The sequence below is a fragment of the Trichomycterus rosablanca genome, chromosome 27 (assembly GCF_030014385.1).
Source record: "Trichomycterus rosablanca isolate fTriRos1 chromosome 27, fTriRos1.hap1, whole genome shotgun sequence".
Lineage (NCBI taxonomy): Eukaryota > Metazoa > Chordata > Actinopteri > Siluriformes > Trichomycteridae > Trichomycterus > Trichomycterus rosablanca.
This window is the reverse complement of record NC_086014.1, coordinates 7,513,133-7,529,710: the sequence shown is the minus strand read 5'-3', so window position 1 is coordinate 7,529,710 and position 16,578 is coordinate 7,513,133. Positions and strand designations below refer to the sequence as shown.

The 16,578-nt window shown below is 37.0% G+C and overlaps 1 long non-coding RNA gene across 1 annotated transcript; it reads right to left on the bottom strand.

The window, feature by feature from the left end:
• Positions 1–3,523: 3,523 nt before the first annotated feature.
• LOC134304226 (uncharacterized) lies at positions 3,524–4,375 on the bottom strand. Its single transcript, XR_010007787.1, has 3 exons — positions 4,181–4,375; positions 3,899–4,060; positions 3,524–3,782 (listed from the first exon to the last, which is right to left on the bottom strand). It is a non-coding gene; the product is annotated as an uncharacterized LOC134304226 (long non-coding RNA).
• Between the last annotated feature and the right edge of the window lie 12,203 nt (positions 4,376–16,578).

Genomic DNA, 16,578 nt, shown 5'->3' with positions numbered 1-16,578 from the left:
AATGCAGTGCATTATATTATCGGCTTTACTGAATCTTTTACACAGATTCCCAAAATCGCTTGCGGTGCACTCACTGCGTATTTTGACTACATGTATTGTAATATATTTTGGTCTTTTAGTTATTTTTATATTTTACTTAACGAAAATATTGTCGTGTTTTTACTTTCACTATCGCGGCACTTTACCGCTAGCATTAGCCCCTTGCTACCGTAGAGGGTCGGCTCACCTAGCCGCTGTCCGGTGGGGATGCTGCGGGTCTTTTGCTGTGCGGTGGTGGAGGTGTGGGAATAAAGGCACACGACAGGGTAGAGTCACTTTAACTGTTTAGTCAGGACTTAAGTGAGCGTTACAGCACTTTACACCGCCGAGCTCCAGAACCCGAACTTTCATTCTGGGGACATCCGGCGAGTCTCATATACAAAACTAAACTTACGGCAGAACGTCCGAACGCACGTGGTGCTGCATTCTGATTGGCTGAGCTGAATGTCGCTCACATCACCGCTACAATATTGTCCCGCCCTTCACTATCTCTGATTGGTTTAGACCATGATATTGGCCTAATGTGTGTCGTTTTTTTTTTCCCTCGGACGCCTGGTCACACCGGTGCGACCTGAGATTTTTTTTAGTCGCACCATTGAGAAATTAGGTCGCATGTGCGACCAAATTGGTCGCACTCTAGAGCCCTGGGTAAGCTTGCGTACTTTACCGCTGCGCCACCTGAGCGGCCTGCATATTTTATTGTTTAAAATAATGTCATCAGGGACTATTGGCCCTCGGGCACTTTCACATTATCAAAGTTTGGACACCCCTGTAATAAGTCAATGACTTATAAGTCAGGTTATTCGAACGCGCTACTTAGACAGCGATTACGTCATCGACCGTCCCCGCCCACCGGTGTAGCTTTATCTCAGCGAGTCCTCGGCTTTAGTTTCTTGAACGCTTATACTGTTATTTTACCATGGATGCTGCACTTACCGCTTTTGTAGCTGTTTTAATAATACTAGCTTTGAAAGAACAGCGTAGAAAACGAATTTTCCGACGTGCTGCTGTCAGACGAAGAAATTTAAGAAGATGGGCTCTGATTGCTGATCTTGAACGGGTAAGATTTCCACACAGATTTTCTGAGGGGAAACTTCCCCCTAAACCCTCTGAGGGGAAAAAATTTAAAAGTTACAAACCGTAAACACTTTCTACATAACTTCAAATAGTTTAAAGTTTGAGAAGTAATTAATAATAATTTCTTAGTAATTTTATTTTACAGATTTATGAATGAAAGATGTTACACAAACTATTCATACAAATGATTCAGTATTATAAAACCCATACACACTTAAAGATAACCTTAATAAAACAACCACAGTCAATTCAAATAAGATTTATTCCTCAACAAACTCTAAACACTATAGAGTTTATAGAGTTATAGAGTTATAACATTCACACTATAAGTATTGACAAATAATTTAAATAATTACAAATGGCATCCAGTAAACTATTATACATTTATTTACATTTACTTATATACAATTATTTACATACATGTAATTAATTTATACTGCTTTAGAAAGGCCAACTAAATACTGCCCTCTGGCTGTAAACTTGCCTCCCTGAAAGTGCTTTTCCAGCTGGTCCATAATGAGAGCACTCATGGCTGGGGGAAAACCATTGAAGTTTTGGTTTTTTTATTTTGGCTGGCATGTGGCACATCATATCGTGTTGTTTCCCGTGCATTTTCCATGCCCCGTACTACAGTCCATGATGTGATTCACCGGGTGGCCAGAGAAATAAGGCGAATTCTTCCCCAAATCGTTTGCCACCCAAAACAAGAGGACTTGCAGAGAATCGCCGAGGGATTTGTAAAACTGGCAAATCATGTAGCTTTTCGATCTGTAGTTGGTGCCATAGATGGGTGCCACATTAGAATCAAAGCTCCAGGAGAACCATATGCACAGTGCTGCAGGAACCGGAAGCTCTATACATCAATACACCTGCAATCTGTGTGTGACCACCAAGGCAAGTTTTTAGATGTTTTTATTGGTTTTCCTGGGTCAGTGCATGATTCGACAAAGCACTCTTTACCAGCAGGCCATATTCCCACCAAGAGGCTACATGATCCTTGGTGATGGTGGATACCCCTGTATCACACACCCCATTGCCCTTATAACACCCTTTAAAAAGCCTGTAAGAATTAAGGAGCATGTAGCCTTCAACAGGCATCATGCAAAAGCACGCTCTGTAATTGAACGTGCTTTTGGGATGCTGAAGACCAGGTGGAGGTCCATCTTTCTACATGCTCTCGAAGTCCACCCAAGTTTTGTGCCAGAGGTGATTGCTGCCTGCGTTACTCTGCACAACATCTGTATGGGAGCAGGGGATATTGTTCAGCCTGATGGGGAAGGAGATGCTGAAGAGGAAGAGGATGCTCAGGATGAAGACAGCACAGAAGCAACAAGTGGTCGTCAGTTAAGGGAGCAACTTTGTGCCACCATTGCTGATGGTCCAGGAACCTAAATAAATTGTAAATATAAAACAAATTGTATATATTGAATATGTTGTATATACTAATGCAGTTGTGTAGTTCTGCTATTAAAATTATTTAAGTTTTGTTCTGTCGTTGTGATATTCCAAAACTTAATAAAATTATTTTAAAGACAACAGTGACTTTTATCAAAGAAAATGTCATATAGCTATTTAAAACTAGAAAACTGAACTATTGCATAGATTGAATTTAAGATAACAAGCATTTTCTGTAAACAAAACCAGAGTACAGTTTTACTTTTAAAAAACCTTTATTTAAATAACAAATCTAATTTATTTTATTAACAAGTCTTTCAAGAAGACTGAACAAGCATTCAGACCGCTCCTGTTCTGCCTGTTCTAGCCTGTCTTCTCTCTCTCTCTCCCTCTCCCTCTCCATGTCCTCTCTAAGGAGTTCTAACAAACTTCCCTGCCTCTTCCTTCCTCTCTCCTCAGACAGCTGGGAAGTCACAGCAGAAGATGGCCCTGGTTCTTCCTCAGTGCGCATTTTAAGGCATCTAGGATTTCGAACAGCCTCATTCTCGGGAGCGCGCACAAGATGACGTAAAATGCTGCCTATGTAGAGAGCTTCCTAGGTTTTCGAACACACCCACAGACCTACTCAGATTCCTCTGGTGGCCTCAAGGTGACTACAATCAAGAGCTGGTGGAGCATAAAATGCTAGTCCACATTTTTGGAGCTACTTCATCACCCAGTGTAGCAACATTTGCCATGCAGAAATGTGCTTCAGACTTTGGAGAAGAGTTCGGCCAGGAAGCAGCTAAAACTGTCAAAAGACATTTTTATGTGGATGACTGCATCAAGTCAACAGTGGATGAGGACAGTGCTATTTCACTGGCAGCTGCCTTAACACGAAAGCTGGCTAAAGGAGGCTTCAGGCTGACAAAGTGGTCAAGTAACAGCCGGAGATTGCTCAACCTGATTCCAGAAAGTGAATGAGCACAAGGATTCCAAGATTTGGATTTGGACCAAGATTACTTACCGATGGAGAGAGCCCTGGGAATCCAGTGGTGTGCTTAAAGTGATCAGTTTAAGTTCAAAATTAGTCTCAAAGAGCGCCCACACACCAGAAAAGGACTGCTGTCTCTTGTGAGCTCTATCTTTGACCCTTTGGGATTCCTTGTTCCAGTAATTTTGCAAGCTAAAAGACTTCTCCAAGAGTTATGTCGCCTGAAGTATGCCTGGGATGAAGAGTTGCCCGACAACATCATCAAAGGCTGGAAAAATGGATGTCAGGACTCAAACATCTGAAAAATTTTAGAGTGGACAGATGCATTAAAACCAAGCACTTTGGCTCACCAGTCTTTGCACAGCTTCACCTTTTGCTGATGCGAGTGAAGATGCGTATGAGACAGCAAGCTACCTGGTGCTACACAACTCCAGAGGTGATATAGAATCCACTCTAATGATGGCTAGAGCCAGAGTTGCACCATTGAAAACTCCAACTATCCCACGGCTGGAGTTAACTGCTGCTACAGTTGCTGTCAAAATGGACAAGTTACTGCGAAAGGAGCTGGAGCTGGACCTGCAAGATTCAGTTTTGGGGACAGACAGTACAGCAGTTATTAAGTATTTAAAAACAGTGAAACAACAAGATTCAAAACTTTTGTGGCAAACCAAGTGACAACTATCCTGCAACACTCACATCCATATGCTAATTATGTCTCAAGAGGACTAACTGCAGAGGCTTTCCTGAGATGTGAAAGTTGGCTGTCAGGACCAGACTTCATCCTCCAGTCTCCAGAGCAGTGGCCTGCAAATCCGGACCACACAGTTTTGAGTTGTGAAGACTTGGAAGTAAAAGGAGTTGCTCAAACACACGTTATCCAGTCACAGAGGCTCCACAATGCAACAGACCAGTTAATGTATCATTTCTCATCCTGGACTAAATTGAAGCGAGCTATTGCTTGGTTTCTCAAGCTGAAAAGGCTGCTGATGGAGCTGAAAACAAAAAGAGAGGAAATGCGGATATCAGGTGATGAAATTAATATGGAGAATTTCAAAAGGACAATAAAAGGAGCAGACTTAACCTGTGCTGATTTGGCTGATGCAGAGACACAGCTTGTGAAGTACAGCCAACACCAAAGTCTCAAAGAGGACATGATGATGTTAAAGGAGCAGCACAGAGTTAAGAGGAGTAGCCCACTACACAAACTAAACCCAGTGCTTCACGATGGTGTGATGAGAGTGGGTGGAAGGTTAAGTCAATCAGCCATGCCAGTTGAATCCAAGCAGCAAGTTATACTGCCTAAACAGTCTCACATCACCACTCTTGTACTGAGAAACATACATGAAGTCACGGCTCATGCAGGCAGAAACCACATGCTGTCTAAACTAAGAGAAAGGTTTTGGATCCCTGGAGCCAGTGGTGCCATCAGAAGGCTGCTGTCAAAGTGCATAACCTGCAGAAGGCTACATGGAGTGGCTGGGAAACAACTAATGGCTGACTTACCTGCATGCAGAGTCCTCCCTGTTGATCCACCTTTAACCAGAATTGGCATGGATTACTTCGGTCCTTTTCTAGTAAGAAGAGGAAGAGGAGAAGTAAAAAGATATGGAGTCATTTTTACTTGCCTCGCTGTAAGAGCCATCCATCTTGAAGTTGCATCTTCTCTGGATACAGATGCATGCCTCAATGCAATAAGAAGATTTATGGCAAGAAGAGGACAGGTAAAAGAGAAATATTCTGATAATGGCACCAACCTTAAAGCAGCTGACACAGAGTTGAAACAATCTATCCAGCAGTGGAAAACATTGCAAAACATCTCCAGCAAAGAGGCATTGCATGGCATTTTAATCCTCCAGCAGGCTCGCATCATGGTGGAAGCTGGAAGAGGCTGATCCGCTCTGTGAAAAAAATATTCAGTGTGACCTTACGAGAGCAGGTTTTGGATGAAGAAGGCCTGCACATGCTGCTATGTCATTAACAGCATTCCCATCACAAGAGCATCATCAGACCTGAATGACTTGGAGGCGTTAACACCCAATCACCTGCTTCTGCTTAAAGTTAAATCAGCATTACCTTCTGGTGTGTTTAACAAAGAGGACCAGTATGCCAAGAGAAGATGGAAGCAAGTCCAGTACCTGGCAGACATCTTATGGAAGCGTTGGTGTAAAGAATACCTCACACAGCTACAAGAACGCCAGAGGTGGTCCACAGATGGAAGAAACTTCAGTGTTGGTGATGTGGTGTTGATAGTGGATGAGACATCCCCTAGAAATTCCTGGCCACATAGAAAAGTGGTAGAGACTTTTCCTGACAAAAGAGGACTTGTCCAGCAAGTAAAGGTCAAGACCAAAACTACAGTACTTTGTTGGCCAGTGACAAAGCTGTGTCTTCTTCAGAAAGCTGAGGAAGAAACTTGAAGATTTGAGGTAAGAGTTTCATGTATACACTCCTGTAAATTGTAACCTGCACTATGTTGAAAATGTGTAGGCTCCCTTTAATTAATCCTTTTGAATAATAGTTTCAATAAATTCGATAACAATTAGGGGCCGGTAATGTAGGAGCCTAAGCGTACTTTCATATTAATTGTTTATTTCTAAATTTAGCATTATATGATGATCTTTGATTTATATTCTTTGGTTATTTATGTTATTTTTTTGTGTAACAGAGGAAAGGTCAAAGTGCGCTACGGTATATAACAGTCAGGTGTGGTGCACCATGGGAGTGTGCAACTGGAGTGGAGTCGCACAGTTTTTTCACCTTGCCGTGCTCTCAAGTATTTACCTGTGATACCTTTTGTACCCTTTGTTTTGTGCTCTGAAGTACTCAGTAAAAGAGTTTTAAATGCAAGTCATCGCTCTTCATGGATTTATTAATTTTTGGACATGGTATTAGAACTTTGATAAGGGTACGTAAAGCGTCAAGCTGACTTCACTAGTCTTTGGAACTTACACACACAATTACATATTTTTTCTGTTGTAGGTTTTATTTACTGATTGTTTTATTTCATTTTATTCATTATACATCTAAACACAACACATTCATATACAGTAAGTATTATATGGTAAGAATTTTGTACACATACACAGTCATTTTAAACAAACTGAAATGTTTGTTTTTTCTATTTGAATTACTTATTTTATGTATACATTTTTTATAAATATATATTATTTATAATATTTAAATTGGAATTATAGTGTTTTTGAAATTGTCATTTTTCTAAATGTTAAGGTTTGTCCCCAAATTTTATGCATTTGCAATAACTGTTTTAAGGTTTTAAACAACTATCTATAAAATGTTTTTTTTTCCCAAAATAAAGCAACTGCTCAATGGCAAACGAAAACCAAATCCCTGTGGTGTAATTGGTGAACACATTCCCTCTCTGAGTGAAAGCTCCAAGTTCGAGACTTGGCAGGGATATCTGGTTTGCCTAAGAGATGGTTGTTTTACTTCAAAAGTCAGACTACAATATAATAAAGCTTTGTGGAAATTAAATGCCCCACAAGAAACATAATCCCCGTTACAGTGAAGAGCTTAAGGCAGCCATCCATATGTATGCTAATATCTATAGATGAGTATGTGCCAGCAATTTACAAGTGATCAGATGAGCGCAATATGCTGGAATGGACTGTTTAGCAAATGAAAAATCACGCATAATAGGCTGGAATCGACTGTTCATTCAGGTGTGATGTTCATAAGGAATTTGTTTATTCACTTTTGTCCTTTACAGCAGGTTAAATCATAAAGGTTACATAAACATGTGAATGTCTTTATTATTATTATTATTATTATTATAAAAAAAATTATTCATGCAAATGAATTGGATTAATATTTAATTTATTTATTTTACATAATAAGCTGGAATAGACCATTCAGTCAGGTGTGATGTTCATATGACCTTAATTCACTTTTATCCTTTACAGCAGGTTAAATAATACATATGTTCAAGTCAAATGCATTTTTTATTCAACAAATTCCCACAGACATACTTTAGAGAAGTCTTCTCAGAAAAGTGGCAGAAAGTTGTTTTAGTTGAAAAGTTCACATACAGGTCACTATATTTTAATATTATTTTTGTTTTATTTAATTGGATAAATTGGATGTCCAACAAGCTCATTGTCATGTGCCCTAATACTTCTGGTCATATATTGTATTTAAGCTGTTTGATCTTGATTATAGTTGATGTTTAGCTGAGCCATTAATTATATGAATGCCAGATAATAATACACAGTATAGATAATAAAACACTGAAACCCCAGATTACTTAAAGATTTTGACTGAAACCACTGAAAATAGCACTTTGATGTTAAAACAGTTAAAAACCAACCTAAAAAGTTAGTCTATCAACAGCAACATATTGTAGCTTATATGCATTTTTAAAAATAAGCTGAATTTAAACATTTAAACATTATTCTTTATTTAACTTCCATTTCCATTTACTTATATCCCTTTAAAATTTTTGTTTTACATGGCAATTCACTGTTTCATTACATTTAGGTCAGGGCCATTCACCTTCCTATCTTTAAGCCATTGCTTTTTTGTGGTGGTGTGTTTAGCTGTCTAGCAGAGGGCCACATGTTTTTTCAAGAATTTGGATGCACTTGTCAGCATCCATTTCCATTCAGTCCTGACCAATTGGTTATGGGAATGTCCTGACCAGTTGCCCAGTGTCTGCTAAAGAGAAACATTCCCATAACCTAATGTTGCCACCACCTGTGCTTTATGGTAGTTTTTACCAAACATACCAGTTGGAGTTCAGTCCAAAAAGTTCAGTCTTGTTCTCTTCTTTTGCCACATTTTGTCACATAGCATTACACTATTTCAGTTGGCAAATCACAAATGGGAGTCAGCATAGCACATTTTCAGGAAGATTAGCTTCTTTCTTGCTTTACAGGCCAGAACGGACTTACAAGTCTGTATGAGTGAAATTGATTGGTCTGTAAATGTACAACAAAGTTGCCATTGGCCTCTTGTTAGTTTCCCTGTAGCTTTTGGCACCAGTCATTTAGCAGCTTTTTGGTACTCTGAGGGATAGGTTAAGCCTCTGAATGTTTTTTCCCCAACCACAGTGATTTTTTTGTGTAGCCATGCACTACTAGTAGTGGAATCCTAAAGGAACATCTTTATTCTGAAGTAATCAAAACCACTACAATTGATTTCAGGTGTGGGGCAGTTGTTCTTATCCAAACATAAGTGGTTACTAATCCACTAATCCAATCTAGTGGTGTTTCACTATTTAAATTGCTGTCATTTATCACAGGGTGCTAACTTTGATGATGAGGGCTATAATGTGTAAATACAACTTGAAAAATAGACTTAATTTAGTTTTATTTTCATGGTATGTGGCAAAAGGTGAGGATTTCGATAGGGTATAATAATTCTCTGTAGGCACTGTATATCGGAAAACCAAACCAATTCCATTGGTGTACAGCTCAATATTCATGGATAAAATGTCAAAACTGATTCATATTGTAAACGGCACTTGATAAGATAAGGTGTTCATGAGTGGAAATTGTGTTAAACAAATAAACAGAAAGCTTACTATAAAGGTTAGATTTTATTATATGTATTTAAGTAAAGGTGAATTCAAAATGTACTAGTCATATAAGCATGTGGTGCATGCCATTTGTATTTTATTTGTTGATTTTTAATTTTTATTTATTTGTTTATTTTATTGTTGTTAACTATATTACTATGTTAAATACTCCTGTCCAAGATATCCACCTCTGATATCCACCTCGGTTCCATCTTTACTTGCACATGAATGTAGTGGATTAAACTCCACATAATTAGCCATGAAATTGTTCAAGTTATGTCAGTGTATGTGGAATTTTTTGTATTGTTTTTTTGTTTATAATTTCATAAAATGTGCTTAAAGATCTGTTGAACCCAGTGAGCAGCAGTATTTGATGACACAGGCTTAGCTACTTGTACTAGGAGAGTATGTCTAAATAATTTGCTGTCTTTAAGCATTTGCTGTACTTCAGATTCAGAATTTATATTACCATGCATATTTTTTTTTTTTTTTTTTTTTTTACAGTGCCTGAAGATGAAATTCTATTACAAATTATTCTATTACAGTAATAGTAAATAGTAAATAGTAATACATATATACATATTACAAATAACAAATATAATTCAGTCCAATTTCAGTAAAAATGGTGTTTCACTCTGCATTGCATATCAAGTTACCTCAGGTTAGACTTTTCCAGTGCTGCTAATTGTACAAATCAGGACTTTTACTGTACCTCATTTTAAGGAATTACACAGTATTATGTCATTGTATTATTAATTATTTATCCACTTTATTAATAATTGAGCTTTTAATGATCACAATTAGCACAACCAACTTCAGAAGATTGATGTGTGTGTACAGGTGTACTTTGTACTTGGGTCTTTACATGAAGCAACTACTGTAAAAGAAATCCTAATATTGGATGATTTAGCTATTTTTAGATGAAGTAAATGAAGCTCAGATCCTAGTTGCAGTAGTTTTAAATTGGGTGACATGCTTGATCTATGCACTTAGGTTAATATTTTAGTTTCAGTTTTTTTTAACAAAGTATGTATTATTTATAATAACACTTATAATTACTTATAATTATATGCACCTCTGGAATACAATAGAAACGAGTTAATAAGAACCAAGCCTTTTTTGTTTATTAGCTGTTTTTATAAACCATAAAAACTATACATAAAGGAAACCAAGATGATTTACAAAGTATTTATCTACTGAAATGAATTCAGATTAAACAACATAATTATTGGCAGGAAAAGAGTTCTGTCATTTATTATGTTTAAATAAAGTAATTTATTCAGTTGTTTATTGTTTATTTATAAAGTGTTCAGTCAACTCGACTTTTTACACTCTTTTTTGAGTTGTGGATTTGATTTTAAATATAATTAACTATAATTAAATATAATTATTTTGACCTTTTTAAATATTGACTAAAAATCACAAATGTATAACTTTATTTTACAAATTTATTTAGTTTCTGTTAAAGCTCCAATTACAGCTGACAGTCTTTTTGGATGTATTTCTAAAATCTTTGTCCATCTGTCTTTGGGCAGTTTATTCAATTCTTCAAGTCAGATCCCCTCAAGTTTTGTCAGATATTCTTTCATGTTTCACCACAAATGTTAAAAAGTGGTTTATAAGTCTGAGCTTTGGCTGAGCTACTCAACGACATTCAAGTCTTGCCTTGAAGCCATGTCTGTATTTGCTTGCACCTCAGAGGTTCAAGGACATTCATGTATATTGCTGCATTCATACCCCTTTATTTTTAACAGTCTTTCTGTGCTTTCCACTGAGAAGCTCCCCCATAACGTAAAGCTACCACTACCATGTTTTACGCTAAGGATGGGATTAGTAATGTGTGAGGCATTGCCACTTACTTGCCGCTGTGTTACCTTGAGCATCATGCACGATTGGTTCTTTCTGATTGAACTCTGACCATAGTTTGCTGCTGAAGTGCTGCCAATTTGACAGATTATTTACTTGATGTAGACAGAAGCAAAGTCGAGACATTGCAGAAAGAAATAAACAGGATTCTCACTGTGTTACAACTGTTTAGCTGTTTAACTGTTTAATTCAATCCTAAATCTACTATGAAAAAAATAAAGCATAGCGACTTGTAAACTGTGGTATGTTTAGATTAACTGTATTTATAATTTTACTGTAATGTTTGATTTCATATTAAGTTTACATGGTTATCTAGATGTATTAGCTGTCTGCTCAAAAATACATGTACCATTTTTGTACAACCCCAATTCCAAGTTGGGACGTTGTGTAAAACATAAATAAAAACAGAATACGATGATTTGCAAATCCTTTTAAACCCATATTCAATTGAATACACTACAAAGACAAGATATTTAATGTTCAAACGGATAAACTTTATTGTGTTTTGCAAATATTCACTCATTTTGAATTTGATGCCTGCAACATGTTCCAAAGAAGTTGGGACAAGGGCATGTTTACCATTGTGTTATATCACCTTTCCTTTTAACAACACTCAATAAGCGTTTGGGAACTGAGGACACTAATTGTTGAAGCTTTGTAGGTGGAATTCTTTCCCATTCTTGCTTGATGTACAACTTCAGTTGATCAACAATTTTGCGCTTCATAATGCGCCACACATTTTCAATGGGAGACAGGTATGGACTGCAGGCAGGCCAGTCTAGTACCCGCACTCTTTTACTACGAAGCCACGCTGTTGTAACACGTGCAGAATGTGGCTTTTCCAGATTCTCTGAATCTTTTGATGATATTATGGACTGTAGATGATGAAATCCCTAAATTCCTTGCAATTGCACATTGAGAAACGTTGTTCTTAAACTGTTGGACTATTTGCTCATGCAGTTGTTCACAAAGTGGTGAACCTTGCTTGTGAACGACTGAGCCTTTTGGGGATGCTCCCTTTATACCCAATCATGACATTTACCTGTTTCAAATTAACCTGTTCACCTGTGGAATGTTCCAAACAGGTGTTTTTTGAGCATTCCTCAACTTTCCCAGTCTTTTGTTGCCCCTGTCCCAACTTCTTTGGAACGTGTTGCAGGCATCAAATTCAAAATGAGTGAATATTTGCAAAAAAACAATAAAGTTTATCCGTTTGAACATTAAATATTTTGTCTTTGTAGTGTATTCAATTGAATATGGGTTGAAAACGATTTGCAAATCATCGTATTCTGTTTTTATTTATGTTTTACACAACGTCCCAACTTCATTGGAATTGGGGTTGTACTATTTCAAATATTATTCACCAAAGACACCTGATGCTCCCAGATAGACATAATTAAATACATCATAATTTAATAAGACTTTAGTGGATTACAAACAAAACCACCAAATACACTTCTTTAGCTTTAAAAGCTAAATCTTTATATTATTTGTCCCTAATAGAGAAAAATAAGGACAATCCTAGTTTCCTTTTCGAGACAGTATCCAAATTAACTAAAAACGTCAATGAAACTGAATCTAATATACCACCCGACTGTACCAGCAATGATTTTTTAAAATTCTTTAATGATAAGATAGAAAAAATACAACTTCAGAGTCAGAGTACGTCACTTGCCAATGTTAAGTATGAACTCACTCTGAGCAGCATTGGTGATAATTGTGATTATAATAGTAACAAGGTAATTCAACTAAATTCCTTTAATCTAATCTCCCAAAGTTAACTAACTGCGTTGATTAAATCATCAAAGTCATCATTGTGTATACTCGATCCTGTTCCAACTCGTTTACTTAAAGATATACTCCCAGCTATTGTAGAGCCCCTGCTTAAATTAATCAATGCATCCCTTAGCCGTGGGTACGTACCTAAATTGTTTAAAAGTGCTGTTATTAAACCCCTGATTAAAAAACCTAATCTTGATCCACATATCTATTCTATCTAATTATAGGCCAAACCTTTCTTTTGTCTCTAAGATATTAGAAAAAGTAGTTTCCAAACAGTTATGTTCTTATTTGAATGAAAATTGTATTCATGAAAAATTTCAATCTGGATTTGGACCCATCCATAGTACTGAAACCGCATTAATTAGAGTAATTAACGAGTTGTTAATGTCTTCTGATAATGGATGTGTCTCTCTTGGTTCAAATCATATTTGACTGACCGCTCTCAATTTGTTTATGTAAATAATAAATGCTCGGAAACTACAAAAGTAAAGTGTGGTGTTCCACAGGGGTTGGTACTGGGACCGCTATTATTTACACTCTATATGCTTCCACTAGGAGAATTTATTCATAAACATGGCATACATTTTCACTGCTATGCAGATGACACACAGCTTTATATATCAGCCAAACCAAATGATACTGACACAATCAGTAAGATAGAAGATTGTGTAAACGACATAAAAAACTGGATGTCGTGTAATTTTCTTTTACTTAATTCAGATAAAACAGAGGTTTTACTTGTTGGCTCTAAAGCTGCAAGAGACGAGTTGTCTAACCTGGTGCTAAACCTAAACACTTTCTCTGTTACTCCCAGCCCAGATGTAAAAAACTTAGGTGTCACAATAGATTCAGATCTTTCCTTTGATACACACGTCAATAATATTACTAGAGTTGCTTTCTATCATTTGCGTAATATTTCTAAAATAAGAAATATTCTATCTGTTAATGATGCAGAAAAACTAATCCATGCATTTATAACTTCTCGGTTAGATTATTGTAATGCTCTTCTAACTGGATGCTCTGGTAGATCTATACACAAACTTCAGTTAGTTAAAAATGCAGCAGCTCGAGTGCTAACTAGAACTAGAAAGTTTGATCATATCAGTCCTGTTCTATCATCACTTCACTGGCTGTCAGTTAAATTCCGCATTGATTACAAAATACTTTTACTAACCTATAAAGCGCTACACGGTCTGGCTCCACAGTATCTGAGTAAACTTATTAATCACTACAACCCAGCGTGTCCACTTCGCTCACAAGATGCAGGGTTACTTATAGTTCCTAGAATTAAAAAGATCACGGCTGATGGAAGAGCATTTTCTTACAAAGCTCCACAACTTTGGAATAATCTTCCTGCCTTTGTTAGGGATTCGGACACAGTCTCAATGTTTAAGTCTAGACTGAAAACATATTTATTTTCTCAGGCTTTTGATTAATATAGACAAAGGCGCAGAGCTTGGGGGTTCTTGGTCATAGAAACTTGTGGTGATCAGGGATGTTGGGTTGCTGTCGTTCTGCCTTTCTTGTCCAATCACTTAGGTTTGGGTAGAGGAGGTGGGCGCTGATGTCCTATGAAAGCCTTCATGACCTTGTTACCTGCTCGCTCTCCCTTTTACTTATGCTGTAATAATTAGGGCTGCCGAAGTCTAAAACTCTCTGTGAAACTGTTTTACTCAACTAGCATTGTACATTATTAACTACATTCTCTGTTGTTTTTCCCCGAGGGCATTCTGATGGAAACCTGTTTACCCGCCAAGGTTAAGGATTGAAGTCGAGACTGCAGTGCCAACGATGCTGCTCCTGCAGGATGTCACGGGTCTGGAGTAATTGCACCAAGTATGACAAGAACTGACTACAGACTTTATTGAAGACTAGACCGAATAATAACTCTATTATTATTATTTATTTATTTATTGCCAGTTATAACTTTTAGTTCATTTTATTCTGTTTGTATGATTTGTGTAAATCCTATTTATTTAAAGTTTCCTCCAGGCCACCCAAGAAGGATGGGCCCTGCTGAGTCTGGTTCCTCTCAAGGTTTCTTCCTGTAATTTTCAGGGAGTTTTTCATTGCCACAGTCGCCCTCGGCTTGCTCAACAGGGGTTTTTGTATCTGTTGGTCCTGGATTTTGTAAAGTTGCTTTAAGACAATGTCTATTGTAAAAAGCGCTATATAAATAAAGTTGACTTCTTTCAGTGCTTTATATACAGCAAAGATTGTAAAATAAAGTACCAGCTGCTGGGGAGCAAAAATGTCTTAATTCCAAAGCAGTTTAAATTTTGGTCCGATAAAAACGACTCAGTATTTTGTTTCCATGTCTGTGTGTTATGTTTTAGTGTAATTATCTTAAGTTTAAATATTCTAACAACATAAAATACCTCAACATCCTTGTAAATCTTGACAACCTCCACATGCAAGTGGAACTCCTATCACCTCTTTGCTGTCTTTCTAAGCTTTATCTGTAGGTCTTTTTTGTCATTGATTCCAAAGACCATGTAGCATGTAATGATTTTTAAAGCTTATTGACATCACTGTCCCATTAATATTCACACACTGATCACTGAATATTCAAAGTGGCATATAATGGTGGTGGGGTATCTTGCAGATGCTTGTAGTGGTTGTTTAATTTAGGTTTTTAGCATTATTGTAAATGTCTTATGTAAGTAAATATATAAATATTTTTGAAATTAAGATGACAACTTTTGGTATTGTAGCACATTTTGTCTTTTTGACAGGATTCCTTATTACATTTTTCAGTTTTACCAAAAGCAAGGAAATCTGAAAATACACACTTTATAAAAATATACATATATACATGCATACTGTGGATATAAAGTCTACACACCCATGTTTAAAAAAAATTAAGAATGAAACCAAGATTAATCATTTTAAAACTCTTTCCACTTTTAATGTGACATATAATCCACACAGTTTAATTGAAATGGAAGAGGGGATAAAAAAAACCCATACAATTATTTGATAAATATGCACATCCTTAAACTAATACTTTGTTGAAGCACCTTTTGATTTTATGACAACATTGTCTTTTTGACTAGGCATCTCATGTACACATCACCTTTGAAGTCACCCTGCAGATTTTCAATTGGATTCAGGTCTGGGCTTTGGCCATTTCAAAACTTTGATCTTCCTCCGATAAAGCCATTTTTTGTTGATTTTGGAATTATGTCCAAAAAATTCAACCTTGGTCTCATTAGACCTACATCAAGTCTGCCAAAGGCATGTGGGAAAATGTGTTGTGACCACATGCCTTTGGCAGACTTGATGTAGGTTTTTGCTGAAATGTAGTTGGTCTTGGTTGTTTTACTTGCCAGTACGTTCTGCACATTTGCGTAATAGTGAAAGCTTACAAAATGTGGGGTGTGTTCGAAAAGCAAGGGAGCTGTCTACATAGACAGCATTTTACGTCATCCTGTGCACGCTCCCGAGAATGCGGCTGTTCGAAATCCTAGATGCCTTAAAATTTTCACTTCTGAGGCATCTTAATATTTCAATGTTATTTTGGCTCAAGAACGAGTGAGCATCCGACGCTGCCTTCGTGATCAAGGCAATCCCAGAATTCATTGCGAGTCGGGTGCTCTTCTCTCATAGAAAAATAAACATGGCTTTTAAGTTATTTTCAAACGTAAATAAAATATTACTGATTTTTAACTTGTATAAACTTGTACCGAGTGTTTTTATTTGCAAGTTTGGGCTTGTCAGGAAATTTAACTGTTATCGGTACATGAAGGAAGATGTTATATTGACGTTAGCGTGCTGTGCTACCTCAGTTTATTGGTTTTAATGGCAAGATGCTAAACGCGAAATGCGAAACCCGATGGAATCGCTATCTAAGTAGTGCGTTTGTATAACCTGCCTTATAAGTCACTGACTTATTAGAATCCTCTCTACTAAG